The sequence below is a fragment of the Balaenoptera acutorostrata genome, chromosome 19, assembly GCF_949987535.1.
Source record: "Balaenoptera acutorostrata chromosome 19, mBalAcu1.1, whole genome shotgun sequence".
NCBI classification, from domain to species: domain Eukaryota; kingdom Metazoa; phylum Chordata; class Mammalia; order Artiodactyla; family Balaenopteridae; genus Balaenoptera; species Balaenoptera acutorostrata.
In genome coordinates, this window is record NC_080082.1 from 98,111 (window position 1) to 118,747 (window position 20,637).

The window sequence follows — 20,637 nt, forward strand, 5'->3', positions numbered from 1 at the left end:
TACCCTAACCCGTACCCTAACCCTAACCCTAACCCGTACCCTAACCCGTACCCTAACCCGTACCCATACCCTAACCCGTACCCTAACCCTAACCCGTACCCTAACCCTAACCCTAACCCTAACCTGTACCCTAACCCTAACCCTAACCCGTACCCTAAACCGTACCCTAACCCGTACCCTAACCCTAACCCTAACCCGTACCCTAACCCTAACCCTAACCCGTACCCTAACCCTAACCCGTACCCTAACCCTAACCCGTACCCTAACCCGTACCCTAACCCGTACCCTAACCCTAACCCTAACCCTAACCCTAACCCGTACCCTAACCCTAACCCTAACCTTAACCCTAACCTTAAACCGAGCCCTAACCCTAACCTTAAACCGAGCCCTAACCCGTACCCTAACCCTAACCCTAGCCCTAACCCGTACCCTAACCCTAACCCTAACCCTAACCCTAACCCGTACCCGTACCCTAACCCGTACCCTAACCCGTACCCTAACCCGTACCCTAACCCGTACCCTAACCCTAACCCTAACCCTAACCCGTACCCTAACCCTAACCCTATCCCCTAAACCCTATCCCCTAATCCCTAACCCCTAACCCCTAAACCCTATCCCCTAACCCTAACCTCTGCCCAACACCCTCCCAGGTGTTGGAAATGCAATGAAAATACTCCATAAGATGCGCACCTGGTGGGCACACTCTTAACAAAAGGCTTTTTACATTTTCACCAGTAGTTTCTCCTTAAGGTCATCACTTGCCAATTAATGACCATGCTGTTTAGGAAGCTCATTAAAAATCCAAGAGTCACAGTTCCGGACAGGCTGTCCCGTTCTCCCTCGGGCACTCTTCCACCCTCTCTGCATTTCAGTTTCCTCATCTGTAAAAACACGGGCATCTGACTATAATTCATTCCAGGAACTCGAGCCTATTGAGAGAGTGAGGAAATAGCTAATCTGGTTTTTGGATGATAGACCAAAAACCAGATTTAAAGAAAAATATGTCATTGCTGGTTTTCATTCAAACAAACAGGTATAATGAAGGAAGGAATTCCCCTGGCCCTCCAGGAATTGCCTGGGGACCTAGTCTGCGTAATACTTATACATCAAGAGATGGCTCTGAGCTGGAGTTCTACAAAAGAATAGTAGAGCAACCCAGTACAGCTTTATACCCCCTCAGCCGCAGGAGGAGAATGGCTGCAGGCTACTGAAAGCCAGCAGCATTGACAAATTAACTCCCCCCAGCCTTTGCCAAACTACAGCAGTACCTCTGAGTTCTCTGTTTCCTTCTTTATTCTGACTCTTTTCTCAATAAATCCACATTTCTTAATATAGTGTCACAGTGGAAACAAAACAGACCTTCAATTTTCAGACCTCAATTTATAAAGCAAAGGTTCTGGGGGTTTTGTTTTTAAATTAAAGGACCACATAATTTGAAAATTGTACAGGTTCTAATTCTTCAGTTCCAAGACACCAAACACACTGCATGGGGTCCCCATGGAAAGGCCCCTCTCAGCAGAAGCTCCACCGATTCCACGATGACAGGGCAGCAAAGTGCCTTTCTCCCTTCTCTGCTGCTTGGATGGCCCCCATGTTTTTCAATCCATGCCCCCTGGCAAGTTTCTGAGATGCAATTCTGAGACCCTTCCCTTTCCCATCCCAGCAGGCGGCCAAGGACCTGCCGGAGACGTGCAGGAAGCAGAGTTGGGCCAGCTGGCCAGAATGGGGTTTGAGGGTTCACAGCAGGAGAAATCACCATGCAGGATAAATCCCTTGGCCTTGCCATAAGCCAAGGGCAAGTCTCTCAGGGCTACAGGCCCTCTTAGGTTCTCCTTGCAGAGACCTCGCGTGGGGCACTTGGCTACTTGCGAAAACCGCGCGGGAGCGAGCTTTACACCAGCAGTTGTTTTGTAAAATTGGACGGGGTAGGCTCGGGCCTGTCCTCAAAGCTTCTACTCAAAGGCGAGCCCTTCCTGCGGCCGCCAGGTTACGGGGCTCCGCGACCGTGCCGAACAGCTCTGGTGTGAGTCGTGCTTCCCTCCTCCACCCACCCCCACGAGCCCCCGTCTCCTTACCTGCGGCCCGCGGTCCTCCGCTCTGCGCTCCGATGCCGCTAGGGTGCCAGGGACCCACGGGAGCGGTCGTTCCTGACCGCCGCGCGCTAGCTCCCCGGAACCGCGCCGGCTCGCCGGGGGCCGACGGCGAGGAGCCCCGAGGACGCCCCGTGCCAGGTGCGCTCCGGCCGGGACGCCCACTTCCGGGAGAGGCGCGCGGACCGCCGGCGCGCTCAGGTGAGCCGCAGCCAATGCCGAGCAAGACCCGCCCCGCCGGCGCCGCGTCCGCACGGCACAGCACGGTCTCGGCACTCCGGCCACGGTCGCCTGGGGCCGGGCGTCCCCCCTCCTGCGAGCGCGAGGCAGGAAGCGGCGCCCCTGCGAGGCCGCTAGCGATGCCCCGGCGCGCGGGCCCCTGCGGCGCGGAGACCGCTCCAGGCTGGACTCAGCGAGGCCAAGGCCGCCAGGACGAGCGCTTGGCGGGACCCGGCTCGGGCGGCGGAGCTGCAGGCCCCCGCACACAACCCAATTTTTTAAATGGAAAAAGGACTTGAAAAGACCTTTGTCCAGATAAGACATACAAATGGTCAACAAACACCTGAAGAGATGTTAAACATCGTTAGTCACGATGGAAATGCACATTAATACCACAACGCCATACCCCTCCACAAACACTAGAAGGCCTATAATCAAGAAAATTAAAAATAACAAATTTTGGCAAAAATGTAGAGAAATTGATACAGAGTTTCCCATGGGGAAAATGAATGGGTCCAGGAGATGGATGGTGAGAATATTTGTACAACAATGTGAATGTAGTCAATGCCACAGAACTGTATACTCAAAATGGTTTAAATGTTAAATGTTAGTTTTAATCACAATGAAAAAATGAATGAAGCACTGATAATACATGTTAGAACATGGATGAACACTGAAAACATTCTAAGTCAAAGAGGTCATGCAGATAAGGTCACCCAGATCATACTTATCTCGTGTGTTTTAAATCCATAAAGGTTTTGAAAATGAGGGAAAGTCTCAGTAATGGTTTCAGAGAAAGAAAACTGGATCAGAATGGGAAAAGACATTTCCATAGAGTTGGGGAGATGGTGAATGTTGAAGTGGGCCCGTGGATAGGATTATAAGGTGGAACCATAAAATTTCGTCTTTGGGTCTTTATGTGCTGGTTCCCTGGGAGAGGACCCCAGTATTGCATAAAACACACTGGAGTAGTTTATGTGAGGTGGTGTGTTTTGTACTGCTGCTTATAGTTTTTTTATACACTTGAAATTACTGGGAAGTACATTACTTTTCCAAAAGAACCATGTCAAAACCATGCCCTAAAAAAAAGCAGAGAAGACATCAAACTTCATAATAGAGGCCAAGCTTAACCAGATCCAGTTCACCTAAAGTGGTGACGCTCATCATTCTTGTAGGGTCCACGTGTTATTAACAGGCACCATGGGAAGATTATATTAGGAGCCACTATGTCTTGGGTGCTGCGGATGACCTGGCTGTAGTAGAAACAGTTGGGATATCTGAATTCTAATTTTCCACATCAAACCACCAAAAACCTGTTAGAACTAATAAACGAATTCAATAAAGTTGCAGGGTAAAAAATCAGTACACAAAAATCACTTCTCTTTCTTTTTTTTTTTAATAAATTTTTTTAAATATTTATTATTTATTTATTTATCTTTGGCTGCATTGGGTCTTCGTTGCTGTGTGCAGGCTTTCTCTAGCTGCGGCAAGCAGGGGCTACTCCTTCGTTGCGCTGCACAGGCTTTTCATTGCGGTGGCTTCTCTTGTTGCGGAGAACAGCTGTAAGAGAGCAGGCTTCACTAGTTGTGGCACACGACCTCAGCAGTTGTCACTCGCGGGCTCCAGAGCAACAGGCTCAGTAGGTGTGGCGCACGGCCTTAGTTGTTCCGTCGCATGTGGGATCTTCCCGGACCAGGGCTCGAACCCGTGTTCCCTGTATTGCAGGCAGATTCTAACCACTGAGCCACAAAGGAAGCTCTAAAAATCACTTGTCTTTCTAGACACTAGTGATGTGCCATCAGAAAGAGAAATGAAGAAACAAACCCGTTTACAACTGCATCTAACAAATACCTGGGAATAAACTGAACCGAGGATGCGAAAGCACACCGAACACTGTAAAACGCTGATGAGAGAAACTGAAACAGACACAAATGAATGGAAAGCTAGCCCGTGCTCACGGATGCAAAGAACACTGTTAAAATGTCCATTCTACCAAAAGCAATGTTCAAATGCAAAGCAAGCCTGGTCAGAACTCCAATGGCATTCTTCACAGAAATATAGCAATCGTTCCTATCATTGTGTGGAAACACAAAGGCCCCTGAATAGCCAAAGGGAGTCTGAGAAAAGAGAACAGGTTGGAGGCACCTCCCTCCCTGACTTCACACTACATTACGAAGCTACAGTCACCAAAAAGTGTGCAATTGGCACAAAAACAGGCACGCACACCAGAGGAACAGGACAGAGACCCAAAAAATAAACCTACGGTTATGCGGTAAGTTAATTCACAAGAAAAGAGCCAAGAACATACACTGGGGAAACAACAGTCCCCCTCAATAAATGTTGCTGGCAAAACTGGACACCACACACCAAAGAACACTGCACTCTGTCTACACCACACAAAACTGGCTAAAAACCCAGTGTTCCACATGAAGCCCTTCCTCTCCTGGTCGTCTGAGGACAGACACCCTCAGCAGTCAACCAGACACAAAAACCTTCTCCCCCACTTTTCCTCACCTTTTCCTTTAGCAGCATCACCTCCCAGCAGGTCCAGAGGACACCTGGCTCCTGTCAGCGTGAACCGGACCCCACAGTGTCCCAAAGCCCCAGTGGGTCCTGAGGAGACCCGGCTTCTGCTACATCCGTTCTGCTGTGGAAATTCAATTTGAAATAGAGCCAAATGACCCATGAATTCTCCAAAATAGTTAAGGAGCAATTAACTAGAAACCGTAAGAAATGAAATGATTATAGACACAGACTTTACTTATTCTTTTTTAATATTTATTTATTTAGCTTCGCTGGGTCTTAGCTGTGTCACATTGGACCTTTTTCTTTTTAAGCTGCAGCATGTGAACTCTTAATTGAGGCACGTGGGATGTAGTTCCCTGACCAGGGATGGAACCCAGGCCCCCTGCACTGGGAGCACAGAGCCTTAGCCACAGGACCACCAGGGAAGTCCCTAGACACGAACTTTAAAACTTATGCCAAATTCACACAAATTTATTCACAGACATTTCAAATGCAAGGCTATGAAAATTACAGAGAAACATAGAAGAAATCTACATGACCTTGGGTTTCGTCTATAGATCACGAGCTTTGAGTTTTAACATACAAGGCCAACACAAAAGAAAAAAAATATGGTGGACTTTATAAAATTAAAGATTTCTACTCTCAAAGACCTTATTCAGAAAGTCAAAATGAGTCAGGAGATAAATAGTCTCCAGCCTACACATTTACAACTGGCCTCCGGTTCACACTTCCTGGGGTGAGAAAATAAATGGGCTCCAGGCTGGACATTCATTACCAGCCCCCTGTTTACATTTCCTGAAGCAAGAGACAAACGGGCTCTAGGACTACATATTTATGACCGGACTCCTATCTACATTTCGAGGTCTGCACCTCGATATGAAAACCAGCAACAGAAATAGGGTAAATAACCCAGACATTGGACATTTTTATGGGAGGGACAGAGTGGGACTAAACCCTGTTAAAAGATCAAGAGATCATACATTTCTCATCCTTGGGGCAACGGAAACATTGCATTCATGTGCAGAAGGTTCCTTGGGGGTCAAAAAGGAAGGGGCACCACCCCAAAATAGGTGATGCTAAGGTCGTCCCATAGGCCTCTGGTCTGTAATCCATCTTGGAAAAAAGTTGCGCACGCATGTTGGGGAGGGTCCTAGGGCAGGGCAGCTGTGGAAAAAGAAAGCAGATAATTGGCCAGAGGTGAACAGAGACCCGGAAGAACTGCCCTATATAAGTGACTTAACCACCTCTTTACTGCACTCCTCCTCATTAGGCAGGGTGTCCACACCCTTTCTCTCCGGGTGTGCATCTCTGCCTTGCTTCTGTCTTAACTAAACAAACGGTTTCTCTGTGTGCTCTCCCACTTGTTGCTGTGCTATGTCTCTAATAATAAACTTTGTACCTGTTTTTACAGTTTTTACCTCTATGACAAATGCATTTTTCACTGGGGGCAAGAGCTAGCAGAGGTGGTGGCTAGGATTCCTAGTTTTCATCCAGGCGACCCAGGTTCAATTCCTGGGCAGGGAATGAAGATCTCACTTCATGCCACCACTCACTGCTGCCTCTCCAAGATAAAAAAGACAAGCCACAAACTGGGAGAAAAATACTTGTAAACCACATATCCAGTAAAGGACTTGGACTCAAAATGGACAAAGACCTCTAAAACAACCCCATTTTTTAAATGGGTAAGGATTTGAACACACACCTGGCCAAAAAAGATATACAGATGATAAAAATCATACAAAAATTATACAAAAAATCATATACTATTAGGGATTTCCAAATTAAAATCGTCAGCCACCACAGCACACCTACTAGGATGGCTAAACTCCAAAACTATGGCAACACCGACTGCTGGAGGGTGAGGAGCAACCCCTCCTCATAGCTGGGGTGCATGTACAGCCACGAGGCAAGACAGTTCCACAGCTTTTTTCAACAACTAATCAAGTCTCCCCTCGGGGTCCAACAATTATGCGTCCAGTATATAGGCAACTGCTTTGAAAATCTATGTCCAAAAGCAGACAAGGATGCAATTATGCACAGCAGCACTATTCATAATGGCTAAAAACCTGAAGAAATCAGGATATCCTTCACTAGATGACTGCACAAGCAAAGTGGAGTACATCCATATCAAGGCGAGCAGAATACACCACGCCAATATATGTCTCTCTGGCATAAGGATTATTTCAATCTCATTCAAAAAAAGAAAGATAGAAAAAACTGAGTAGAGACTGACCTTTTATGAAGGACATTTATTAGGAAATCTCCATTTGTAACGGAGTGTCCCTCTTTGCACCAGAAATAGAAGGATGATTAAATCTCAAGTCACTCTTATCAACGGAGAAGTCCCGACTTAAATCTGCATACAATACCTTTGTTTACTGTGCTTTGCATGATAACCTGCCACTATTGTCTTCCCCCCTTCCCCAAGGTCTTTTGTTTTTATCTGAACATGGTATTTGGTATTTAAGGTGATGGGTTTGGCCATTTCAGGGACTGACTCAATTTTTCTGGGTAGCTCCCCTGTATACAGGAGGTATACATGCTGTTAAACATCTGTTTTTCTCCTGTTAATCTGGCTTTTATTACAGGGCGGGGGTGGGGCTCAACCAAGAACCTAGAAGGACAGAGTGAAAATTGTTTTTCCTCCCATACACATGCAATGGAATACTACTGAGCAGCAGAAAGGAATGCACCATCAGCCTATGGAAAGACATGGATAAATCCTCAGTATATATTGTTAAGTGAAAGCATCCAGGCTGAGGAGGCTGCACACAGTATGACCCCATTGGTGACATTCTGGAAAAGGCAAAGCTACATAGATGATAAGCAGATCATGGGGTGGGGGGTTTGAAGTGTTCCATGTGATACTTTAGGATGGATACCTGTCACTATGCATTTGTCTAAACCCACAGATGTGTATAGACCAAGGGGCCAATCAAACTCTATTCAAATTTAGTTATTTACGGTGTAGGAGTATTACAGGATGGAATACTCAATGTGACAGACTCTAACTGTATTAGAAATGCATGGAAAAAACTCACTGTAGCAGATGGGATAAAAGGTGCTGACCTAAGTTAACTGTGGAAATGAACGCAATCTCTAGACTAAATGCAAAATGTACACAAACAGTGGACTTTATTTTATGGAGTTTGAGGGCTTTTATGGTATTTTATGAAGTACCTGGATAACAGCATCTGATGCACGCTTCCTGAGTTGTTTTACAGACTTCTACCAGATGGAAGACATTAACTACTGCACTTGATGATCAAGAGCCCCCAGACCTACTGGCACCTAAGAATTGATACTGTTCACCACCCTATTACCTCACCATCAACCAACCAGAGAATTGTGCACCAGCTGATCTCATACCCTGCGACCCCCTCCTCCAAATTCACACTAATTCCCCTCTACACCCACAGCCCTGGCCCAAGCCCGATCTACTGCCTGGTTCCTCCATCAGGCCCTGACAAAGTTCCCTGTCCCCACGGTGCGTCTCACATCCCACCCCAACATGGTCTTTCTGAAGCATAAACGAGACTGTGACTCTCTCCCACATGTAATCCCCAAATGTTTCCCCACTTTCGCTAGAGTATCTGCTGGGAGAGACATCTGCCAAGGCCCTGAGAGTCCCCGGCATCCCCACTAGGCTGGTGGCTCTTGGTTCCCTGACAATGAGCACCTCAGCCGGCCAGGCGACACGGCAGGAAACCCCAGAACTGCTCACCTCAGGATGGGGCTGGCACTGCTGCTGCCTGATCAAAGAGAGCAGAGAAGGGTTCCCCAACTGGGACACAAACACTGCACGAGTGGCCTCTCCCTTAGCTATCGCATGATCCCCATGGGACTTGAGGGAAGGAAGGACCCAGGCACGTTATTTCCTAAGCAGGATGCTGTGGGCTCAGTTGTGCCCCCCAAAATTCACATGCTGAATCCCTAACCCCCAGGACCCCAGGATGTGGCGGTATTTGGAGATGTAGTTTTTAAAGAGGTGATCAAGTTAAAATGAGGTCACTAGGGTGGATCCTAATCCAATAAGACTGATGTCCTACCACAAGAGATTACGACACAGAAGATCATGTGAAGAGAAGATGGCTGTCTACACACCAAGGAGAGAAGCCTCAAGGAAAAACCAGCCTGCAGACACCTTGATCTCAGGCAGCATCCAGGACTAGGAGGTAGGTCTGTTGTTCAAACTCCCCGGTCTGTGGTATTTGTTATGGCAGCCCCGAGCAGACTCACACACAGGGTAAAGAAGGTCTCACACTAGATAGCCCACTCTCCATTCCCCTGTATGTGAGTTACAGTAGCCTCAGGAACTGAGGAAGGTGTGCCCGAGGAAAGGCACAAGATATGAGATTTTAGGCATAACACGACTGCACTGATATTTTTTTTCCTTTTTTAAAGATTTTTTAAATCTTTATTTATTTAATTAATTTATTTTTGGCTGCGTTGGGTCTTCGTTGCACAAGGGATTTCTCTAGTTGCGGCGAGGGGAGCTTCTCTTCACTGTGGTGCGCGGGCTTCTCATTGCAGTGGCTTCTCTTGTTGCGGAGCACGGGCTCTAGGCGTGGGGGCTCAGTAGTTGTGGCACACGGGCATAGCTGCTCTGCGGCATGTGGGATTTTCCCGGACCAGGTCTCGAACCCGTGTGCCCTGCATCAGCAGGCAGATTATCAACCACTACACCACCAGGGAAGCCCCACAACTGCACTGATCTTAAACGTGCCCAATCTACATTCACACGAGATGGTTTTGTCCTGTATATACACCCACATTAGCACCTTCAGTCTCAAGGGCAGACCTTTGGCTTCACCACCTCCACTGAGAGCATTACCTTAATCTGCTCTGAACCACCTCCTATAGGATTTCCAGAACCACAAAGCATCAAAGACTGCATGCTGCTGTGTAATCGTGTTTCACAGGACCCACAGGCTGTGCGCCAGCTTCCGGGTGACCCTGCCACAGCAGAGCCGCCCAGCTGTCCACCAGAGCCCACGTCCCTTTTTCCTGTTCACAGCCAGCCTGCACCTCCCAGCTTTCCCACCCACTGCAGCTCCAGATGGAAGTGCTGGAGGTGGTGAGGGCCTTGGCCAGCCTGTGTCCTAGGACGGAGGGCACGGTGCCACGTGGGCACCCCGTCCCCTGCTGGTGGGAGCCCTCCACCTGGAAGCCGGGAAGAGAAACAAGGAGGACAGAGCCCGGGCCCCGACCCCCACCTGCCCTGAACTGTCACATGAAGGGAACACAGACATCTTGAGCATCAGACTATTTTGGGGGGACACTTTGTTCCAGTGACAAACCTTTGCTTTAAAAACCAAGGTGCTTTACAGATCCCTCCCCAACTGTAACAGAAAGTGAGGCTTAATTTCATCACAGAATAAAGTTATGGGAAATTTACTGGCCAAAGAAACTTAGGTTTGGGATACTCAATTAGTGAAGAATCTAAACAGAGTTTGGGCTTGGGGTAGTAAATTAAAGAAGTACCAAGGGTTGTTCATATAGGCTTCTGCACCTTTCACATGAGAGACTTATTTCCTGCTTTCAAGGAGATAGAGTGTCCCTCTTGCATCAGCCATTTATTAAGGAACTGTAATTCAAAATAATTGATATGCCATTGTGGAGCACCCCTCCCTGAGACCCAACAATACACAAAGGTGGGAATACATGCATATATTTCCTTGCATTATCAGCTGAGCACTTTCAGCTCCTATATGTAACTTTTTCATAACATTCTCTAGTAAAAGGAACCAGAGCTCTTTGAAATAATGGCTGACACTAGGACTGACACAGTAAATATATGAGCCAGGACAATCTTGAATCTTTTTTTTAAATTTTTTTAATTTATTTATTTTTGGCGTGTTGGGTCTTCGTTTCTGTGCGAGGGCTTTCTCTAGTTGCAGCGAGCGGGGGCCACTCTTCATCGCGGTGAGCGGGCCTCTCACCATCGCAGCCTTTCCTGTTGTGGAGCGCAGGCTCCAGACGCACAGGCTCAGTAATTGTGGCTCACGGGCCTAGTTGCTCCGCGGCATGTGGGATCTTCCTAGACCAGGGCTCGAACCTGTGTCCCCTGCATTGGCAGGCGGATTCTCAACCACTGCGCCACCAGGGAAGCCCCAATCTTGAATCTTATATCAGAAAATAAGGAAGTATCAAGAAAAAAAAGTCCACAGGGTGGAATGATGTCAAAGGAAAACAGGAGCCAATGGAAAGAGCTCTCAATAGCCAAAGTAGGAATGAACTTAGCAACAAAATCTGGACTGCTGGATTATAACAAAAAGTTAAAAAAACAAAGAAAAACAAACAAACCAAAACTGTCCACAGGTGTCCATGCTGGTAAAAATAAGTAACTGCATAGGGTTTTGTTTGTTTGTTTGTTTGTTTGTTTTGATCAATAAGGTTGAATAGAAATCTCCTATGTGGAAGTCTAAATAATTGATGTGGACACTCAGCCATCCATGGATTGTGGAGGTGGAGATAACTCCTGTCTCCATAAGTGCTGGTTCCCAAAGTAGCTTCCTCCTAAAGAAGACACACAGCACGGAAATGGGAAAAACTTAACTTTATTGTGGGGAAATCTGACAAACTACCTCAGCCAGGTGACCAAAGTTAATAGTAACAGTGATAAGTTGCCTTGAGAGCCTGTTCCCTTGATATAAAGTGATGAGAAAGCACTTTACCTCTGTGATCTGCTTACTTAAAACCCATAACTCAAGCCTAATCCTGAGAAAAACACCAAGTAAATTCCAAAGCGGGACAGTCAACAAAATATCTGACCAGTACTACTCACCAATGTCAAGGTCATAGAAACAAGGACAGTCTCAGAAACTGTGAAAGCCCAGAAGAGTCTAAACAGACATGATGACTAAATGTCACGTGATACACTGGATGGCATCCTGGAAGACAAAAAGTTAGAATGAAGGAAACCCAAATGAAATATGGATGTCAGTTAATAAGTGACAATTCGGTTGAAAACTAGAATGAGAAACCTATTGTGTCACACTAGAAATCTAGAGAAAATGGGTAACTTCCTAGTAAAAACACACATTAACAAAACGGAACATAACAAAGGAAAATACAAACAGAACAGTTAAGCCACCAAAAGACCTCTTCCCCCTTTTGCTTGTCCTTTCACTGTTCTGGGATTTCGCTCTCCTGGGACAGGGAAGGAACAGAGACACAGCAGTCTGGCAGTTCCCCTAAGTTCGGACCCTACTCAGTGTCTTCATCTCACCCAGCCATGCCCCATCCAGTAGGGCACCCAAGGGAGTCTCAGGGATTATTCGTTCTGATGTATCAGCTATGACTTTTTTGATTCCAATGGACTGGACACACTTACTAAAGTAAAATAAAACATTATTTTTAAACGATAGAAATAAATTAATAACTGCAAGAGACAGGTTTAAGAGTGGATTTGGACCTGGCAGTTCTGGTGGCTCACTCTCTTGCAGTGTGATCTGGTCTCCCGCCAATCCTTTGTCCTGCTAAATGCCTTTGGGTGGCCCCATTCACAGGAAAAATCTCTCTCACTGCATCCAGGGCTTCCAGAAACTGCAGGCGACACCCACTCAATGTCCATTTTAACAGAAAAGAAGAGGTTCAGTTAAGGTCAGTGACTGTGGTCACCCATCCAGGGCTCTTGCTGTCCTCCCTTGATGGCAGGAAGCTCTTCCACTAGCTAAAATAGCAACTTCGCTGTTGGTGGTAAACTCAAGACTCTTGCTTTGGGCATCGGGGCCTCATATCAGAGGCTGGCCCTGATTGCCAGTGTACCTCAAAAGGCACACAGACTTCATTCGTGTCCCTGGGAGGTGGGAGCCCAGGAGTCACACCTGCGCTCTGACTATATTAATTACCCATCTCCACAGAACACATTTACTCATTTCCCAGTCTCTGCTCTCTCCTTTACAGAGAACAGAAACCAAACGGTAGGTGGTAAGGAAACTGTTACTCAGCGGAGCAGTGTCTCGAGGATGATCCTATACCGTGGAATCCACAGTCGGCTGGCTTTCTGGGGGCCGCGGGGACTGGGCCCGGATGCACGTGGCTCCTGGAGACCACGTGGCCTCAGAGTGCGAACACCAGCTGGGAAGCCACTTGCTCCCATACCTTTGATTTGTAATGAGTATGAATGTCAAAGGTTTGCAACAACCCGAAGGCCAGAGGATTGCAGGGCCACGGTCTGCTGTATGCTGCTTGTGGCCAGGGCCACACTCAATGTCTGCAGGGTTATTTCCTCTCAGAAGGCTGAGAGGCTATGAGGGAGGAGGCCCGTTTCTCAATCACATGGATGTAGGGAACTGAAACTTCCCAAGGGGCCGTCTACGCTGCCCAGGTAGCTGTTCAATTGCCCAGCAGCAAGGTCAGCTCAGTGATTGGCCACAGGGGCTTGACAGGGCCCAGGCAGGCCTGAGCTGGAGGACCACAGATGCCTGCCTGGATGGTCACGGGTCAAGGGATATTCTGAGATTTTATTATCTACTACTGCCCACTCAAATGGGACGAACGATGCAGCCAGTCCTGAAGGGCACCGCCAGCCCTCAAGAAGGCAGCATATGGGGGCTGGCAGCGCTACAACCTTGCATGCATGCCAACATGTCCCACTGAGCGCACTGCGTGTCAGGGCTGGGCTGGAACCTGGGTCCGGCCCCACCCTCCCCATGTTGGCGGCGGGGGACCTTCCTGACTTCTGAGGCCCTCCACAACCACAGACTGAGGTTAAGTTGGAGATGAAACAGCCAGCAACCAGAGCAGACATTTCATTCATCTTCTTTAGAGTCCAGGATGCGGAGAGGAAGCAGAGGCGGAGCAGAAAACCAACAGTCCAGCTCGACCCCGCGTCACTTGTACCAGGTGAGTCCCGTCCATCGTGGAGGCTCAGATAGAAGAGAGAGGGGAAGGGGAAGCAGGCCCATTAGATCGTGAACACTAGGTGTGTAAAGTATGAGTACTTTCTGGTTTTCTTTTTATTTACAGGAATTTCTATTTTTCAATCATTAAGATACGCTATTAGTAAAATAAAAAGATTAAAATTGTGTATACCTTTTCACACGCCCCTCACTAAATGTGAATTCTGTAGAAGGTACACATCTTCTGAAATCTCTTCTTACAAGAGTCACGGATTTACTTACTAAAAGCTGGCTGGAATCAACACAGGTGACTTTGCAGTTTTAGCATTGCCTGGGTCCGTGGCTTGCTGGGCTGCAGTTCCTACTTTCCACCTCTATAAGATGCAGGTGGAGAAGCAAGGCTGAGACCTGTCTCTCTATGAGCTATTCAGCTAGGACTCTGAGGTACCTACCTTGTGCAGCACGTGGTAGCAGAAGCACGGGTCACAGCAGAAACAGAGTACTTGGTCTTGGCCCTTAGATGACCCAGAGTGGACATTACATACTCAGCCAACAACCAGAAAAGAGAGTCCCTTTATTAAAAAAAAAAAAAAATTACATTCAGCCAGCACCTGGGGTTCACCCAGGCCTGCTCTGACCTTCTGTTCCCCCTCTAACACAGGCCAACGAGATAGCTCTGGGCAAAACTGTGTTCCCACTCACCTCCCACCCACCTCAGTCAGGTCTTGCTGAACCCAGAGCACCAGGAATGCTGACCATCCTTCCAGTTTGGGGCCCCAAGGCTGTAAGCTCACCCCAGTGGGCCAGCTCTCTGGGGTCCTTCCGGCACACTCCCGAGGGTAGTGACGGGGATGCAGCTGGAATCTGAGTTGCACAGTCTGCTCATTTCACCTTCACTCGTTACGAAAAAGGTCTTTACCCATGAAACACTCACCCCACTTTTGGTCCTTTAAAAAAACAAATTTTCTTAGGAACTTTTACACCAAAGTGTCTTCCGAAAAGCAAACGTTCAGCAATAAGATTTATTTCAGTACAATTTCATTTTATGTACATACATGTGTACTTAAAGACGGCCATGTATAAAATGAGATGCCTAGTTTGCCATTTCTTTGAAGTCTGAGGCACCTGAGGGTGAGCATACCTGAGGTTTGTGATTGTTGCTTTCATGGAGTACTGTCTTCCCGCCTTTATCTCCAGACCCAAGGATGGGGAACAAAGGTGAAACAGGTCTGCACACTGCAAAATGTCTTCAGAAATCTGCAAACCCTGTTTCTTACAGGAGTTAAAGGTTAAGGACCAGGACAATGAAAGGGTGTGTGGAGGAAGGAATAGCAAGTAACCAAAACAAGGTGTCTGCGACCAACCCACCTTCTCTGTCACGAGTGTGCACCTGGAGCTGGTCTCTGTGTTTGGGGAGCCCTTGTGCTTCACAGAAGCAGTGCTGAGCCAGGGTGGAGGAGCTGGCCACAGACACCACCTGCCAAGTACCTGTGGGACCCACTCTCAGTCCTGAGCTAAGGTTAAACCATAATTACATTTATTTCCTTATTTACTGTGACAGGCAACGTGCTCAGTACTTGGAGTGACTATATTCCCCCCCCATTTTATTGTTTTAAACCACTTTATGAAGGTATCATTGACATACAGAAAGCTGTACATGATTAATACATGCAACTTTGTGAGTATGGAGACAGATTACACCCATGAAACCATCACCACAATCTACACCGTAAACATATGTATCACTCCAAAGGTGTCCTCCCGACCTATTCATTCCTTTATTTATTATTATTCCTATTATCATCATTCTTTGTGTGTATGGTATGAACACTTAAGATAGGAGCCATCCTCAGTAAATTTTAAGCACACAATACAGTATTGTTAACTACAGGCACCATATTATACAGCAGAGCTCCAGAACTTGTTTTCATCTGGCATAACTGAAACTTTGTGCCCTTGGACTAGCACCTCCCAATTTCTCAGGGACTCAGAAGGGGTGACCTGTTGCCTCGGGCCTTGACAGCTGGGAGGAGGCAGAGCCTTGGCGTCTTCCTGCTCTGTCCAGACCTACGCACGGTCTGCAAATGCTCTGCCCCTGGCCGCCGCCCCTTGCTCACACGCCCTGGTGTAAAACCCCAAGTTTGGAGCCCAGGCCACCCATGCATGAGTGGCAGAAACCCTTCCCCAGGGACCTCCCTCTGCCTCCTTTTTCTAGTCTTCTCCTTCCCTCCCTCCCATGCCTCTCCTTGCTTCCCCGTGAAGAAGGAGCTGGTGGAGAAAAGCGAAGCCCGGTGGCTGCAAACACTCACTCACACTCACACACACACACACACACACACACACACACACACACACACACACACACACACACACACACACACACACACACACACACACCTCTCCCTGCGGTGAGGGCTGCTCTGAGTGGTCAGTGCATTCACACATTAAGCCTCATGACGACCTCGGGAGGGCAGTCCTCACTGTTCCCCCATTTCACAGATGAGGGCCCGAGGCAGAGGACAGCAGTAGCGCATCCACCCTCACACAGGATGAGGCCCAGACGCCCCTAACCTGTGGCTCACCTGGCTCCAGCCACAGCCACCTCGGGTTCTCGCAGACTCTGCTGGGTCTTTTCCACAAATCCCTTCGAGACCTACAGGCTCTTAACTAATCTACGAGGGCAAGTTACTCAAGTTCGTCTGAAAAACACCCCCCAGCAGGTTTCTATCCAGCTATGAGCACGGGAAAAACTGAAGACAGATGGGAGAGCCCAGGTTACAGAAGAGGTTGAAGCAGCTGCTTCGTTGTCACAGTAGGAGAAGGGAGAGCTTGGCAAGGAAAAGAAGGTGCGTGGCTGGGAAGGAGGGGCGTGTGGACCCTCTCAAAGCCCCGTCCTCCACTCAAGCACAGACTTGGACCAAGCCCAAAGCAATGTGAGGACTCTGCAGTCAACAGGTTGAAGAAGGCGTACACCCTGGACCAAGGCCAAGTGCCAGCCAATGTCTTCAGAAGGGAAGAAAAATATAAAGTAGGTGGCTCTGCTTGGAGTCTTTGAGATTGAGCTGCGAGGGGCAGACCCCAGCATCATGCCACTCCAGCACATGTTCATGCCCAGAGGCACCTTCTCCACGGGGAACTGTGGACATTTGTAGAACATATCTGCCCTTTTTCTCCACAGAAGAAGAACCTGAGAGTCAGAGAACTGAGATATCCCGTGGAGGAGCACACACCGTTTACAGGTTGTAAATAGCTTCAGGAGGTCACCACTGCTGACCAAGCCGCAGCTGCATGCGCATTTAGGCACACAGGCGGGTCAAGAGTCAGGCAGGGTCCTTTTGCAAAGCTGCCTCGCTAAGCTTCCACTCTAATAAGGTTTTGGTTACAGAAATGCATACTCATGGCAGAAGTTTTTAAAATGCAGAAGATAACTGAGAAGTAAAAATTCCCTGTGCTTCCCTCCCAAAAGATACCACCACTAACCTACTGATCCATCCATCTCCTTTCAGCCTCAGGCTGAGCCCCTCTGACCTGGACGTCAGTCTGGCGTGGACACCACACCCCGCACTACCCCTAGGTGTCCAGTGCGGAGTGGCCAGCGTGCTGGGGCTTGGGGATGGGGTGGTCTGCACCTGGGAGAGCCTTCTGAAGAGGGCAGCTCCGAAAGGCCCAGGCCGCGGGGCACGGGGTGAGGCTTCGTCGTCGTCACGCCTCTGCTGCTGACCAGCGGGTCCCGGAGCCTCGCGACTCAGGGGCGCTCCGCACAGCAGCCGCCACCTCGCTGCTAATCGGCCTGATTCGTCTCTTTCTACCCCAGATACCACCCTGTGCATTACCAGGGACGCCAAGACCAAGCCTGGTAGCGCCAAATCCAGCAATCCCTCCTCCTGGCTTTGCAGACCCTGCTCTACAACAGCGGGGAGCGCGGGGGCGAAGCGCACTCTGAGTGCACAGAATTCGGGGAGCTAACGAGGCCCTCAGGCCCCGACTCCTAAAGCCAGGGCACTGGGTTACTCACCAGCAGCGGACAGCAAAAGGCCCTTAAATCGGAACAAGCTACAGGAGAGGACCATCGCCCCCTTGTGGGCAGGAAGGGGGTTGCGCTGTCTCCTGAGCTCCTCCTGGAGGCCAGCATTGCCACGTGCATAGCTTTCTCACCCTCAGCACTGCTGACATTCTGGGCTGAATTGTTCCCTGTGGTGGGCTTTGTCCCGGGCATTGCAGTGTGTTTAGCAGCGTCCCTGGCCACCTGCCGCTAGCCCACCCTCCAGACATTGCCAGGTGTCTCTGGGGAGGGAGGGTAAATTGTTCTGTTCAGGGACCCCTGCACTAACCCTGCCGCTCCGGCCAGCCCAGGGGCCACCGCGCCTGCAGGACTCACCTCCTAACCAGGCATACTGCGGAGGGTGGGCGGGAAGGGTACAGGCTGGAGTCTCTTCTCCCCCAGTGTTGGCATCCAAAAATCCTAACTGCTGATTCTGCAACTCCCATGAAGTTGACATTTCTCCCCTCTCTTATCAGGGGCTTGAAAACAATTTATCTGTCTGTGGTTTCATTATTAAATCCCTTTTCTTTCTGATGAAAATGCCTTTGGTCCCTATATACATAGAAGTTTAAGATTTTAAGTGTAGTGCTACTTCTATTTTAGATACTGATGACTATGAGGGCAAACCTAGGCCTTTTGGGAAACACATTTTTCTGGGTCTATAACATGTTTCCTTTTTGATACTGGGGGGCTCGGGTAGCAGTTTGGGATGGATTATTTGAAGCCAAAGATTTGAGGATTGCATCCTTACACCTGCCTGTTTGCCCTCTCAGTCTCCATCTGAAACTAGCCTGGATACATGGAAAGTGTGGACCTCGGCAGCCAGGATCTCAGTGAAGGGATGCCGCTGGCTGAGCTCTGTCCATTCATGTAAAGGGCAAACTGCTCACTCCTGAACCTCTCCACCTTGGACCAGGTGTCGCATTGCAGGGAAGGTACAACCTACAGACACTTTTATTGGCAGACCTCTTTAAAGATTTCAAAGTGGGGCCACATGGTGTACGTTTGTTGCCAGGATTTCGCCATGCATACGGGAGGGAAGCGCTGTGGTGCCCACCTTACAAATAAAGAAAGCTGAGGCTCACTTAAGTGGCTTGCCCAAGTTGACCTAGATTCTGGTCTTTCATGGGATGCCTGCAGGACACACAACAGGAATATAAGGCCTCTACACACTCCCAACACCTCTGATGAGATGGCTTCTGCCGTCAGGCCCCCATTTCCAGGTGGACAAGTGGCACACTTACACGTGCTTTCTAACAAGTGAAAACAGACACGAGCTACACACTGGGCACTTCCCTGAATCAGCGCTTCTACACGGGGTGTTCTGTGTGTAGCGAACAGCCTCAACTAAGGAATGCCTGAGTTAGGCCTCTGGGCCTGTGCTTGCTCCAAAAGCCTGCACTGTAACACGAAGAAATGTGCTTTACTCACAGTTGGAACGCCAGCCGACTTTCTCTTGGAGGCAGGGTGACTTCAGGTAGGAAGTCCTAGAAGGAATGCTTAGCAGAGTGCTTTTTCAGTAGAGCTCACAATAGGGCAATGAGGGACAATTCCATGGCATGTTAGACGGGGTAGAAACGTTTTCCTAAAGCTGTTGGAGTGCTGAGGAAATCTAGTTCTCTCAAGTAAGAGTGTAGCATGTTGCCCTTTGCTCGGCATACACAGAGGGCATCTGAAGGGCCAACTGAACTGGCTGTTGCTGAGCAAACATACAGGGTTCTGGGGGTACTCAGTGATCTGTAGGGAAAAGGGTGCCAACCAGGGGGCTTAGGAGTCCTGAAAAGGGTACTCCCTCTATAATAAAGCAGAAGAATGACTAAGACATCATGGAAACAGCTGCATGCCGCCCTTTCTGCATGGCTACACAGGGCCGTACCTCGAGGCCAGTACTCACGTTGAGTTTCCCTTTAGCTCTAGAGCGTGGCAGGATGAGCTCCACCCCGGCCATCGAAGCACCCGGCTTAGCTAGAGACAATTCATTTTCTTCCCAGAACCATGCCTACAGTGGCTAGTGGCCTGTCAACAGCACTCAATTTCAAATAGCTTCAAGGCAGCATGAGTGGAGATTTCAAAATGGGAAAGCAAGGCTAGTTCCATCAGGTCCCCATTTCCGCTGGCACATGCAGCATACATCCCTGTGCTTTCTAACAAGTCCAAAGAGACATAGGTTACCCAGTGGTTACTTCGTTGAATCAACTCCTCGAAGCAGGGTGTTCTGCATCTAGCGAACTGCCTCAACCAAGGAAAGCCCCAGCTAGGCCTCCGGGCCCGTGGCTCTTCAAAAGCCTGCAGTGTTATCCGAGGAACTGGGCTTTACTTGCAGTCGGAACGCAAGCCGACATTCTCCTGCAGGCAGGGTGACTTCAGACAGGGGGTCCCAGATGGAATACGAAGCCGAGTGTTTTCTCAGTGCAGCGCAGACTAGGGCAATGAGTCAGACTTGCACGGCATGTTGGCCCTGCTAGAACGGTGTTCGTGGACCTGTGGGAATGCTGGGGAAATCAAGCTGTCCCAAGAAAGAGTGCAGTCTGTTGCCCTACACTCGGCATACACAGAGTGGCTCCGAAGGGCTACGGGCCTGGATGTGGCTTAGCAGGCCCATGGGGGCCTGAGGGTACTCAGTGTCCTTGCAGGGAATAGGGTGCCCACGCCAGGCTCCTAGATGTCCTGCAGAGCGTACTGACGTTAAAATAATGCAGAGCAGTGGCTACGGCCTCATGGAAACTGCTGCACGCCTCCGCTTCTGCATGGCAATTCAGGGCCTTACCGCGAGGCAAGTGCTCTCGCTGAGGGTCCCGTTAGCGCCACAGCATGGGAGGATGCTGACTTTCTCCTCCAGCAGAGTGACTTCAGGTACGAGGTCCTCGAAGAATTCTAAGCAGAGTGTTTTCTCACGGCAGCTCAGACGGGGGCC

The 20,637-nt window shown here is 48.9% G+C and overlaps 1 long non-coding RNA gene across 4 annotated transcripts; it reads right to left on the reverse strand.

Annotated features, from left to right (window-relative positions):
• Positions 1-5,862: 5,862 nt before the first annotated feature.
• On the reverse strand, positions 5,863-20,335 carry LOC130705780 (uncharacterized). Of its 4 annotated transcripts, XR_009006176.1 has the most exons (5): positions 14,823-20,335; positions 14,476-14,628; positions 12,253-14,253; positions 11,623-11,728; positions 10,700-11,354 (listed from the first exon to the last, which is right to left on the reverse strand). It is a non-coding gene; the product is annotated as an uncharacterized LOC130705780 (long non-coding RNA). The 4 variants fall into 4 exon arrangements; XR_009006177.1 differs by lacking the exon at positions 10,700-11,354 and adding an exon at positions 5,863-5,999 and having other exon boundaries at positions 14,476-20,335; XR_009006178.1 differs by having other exon boundaries at positions 10,700-10,960; positions 14,476-20,335.
• Between the last annotated feature and the right edge of the window lie 302 nt (positions 20,336-20,637).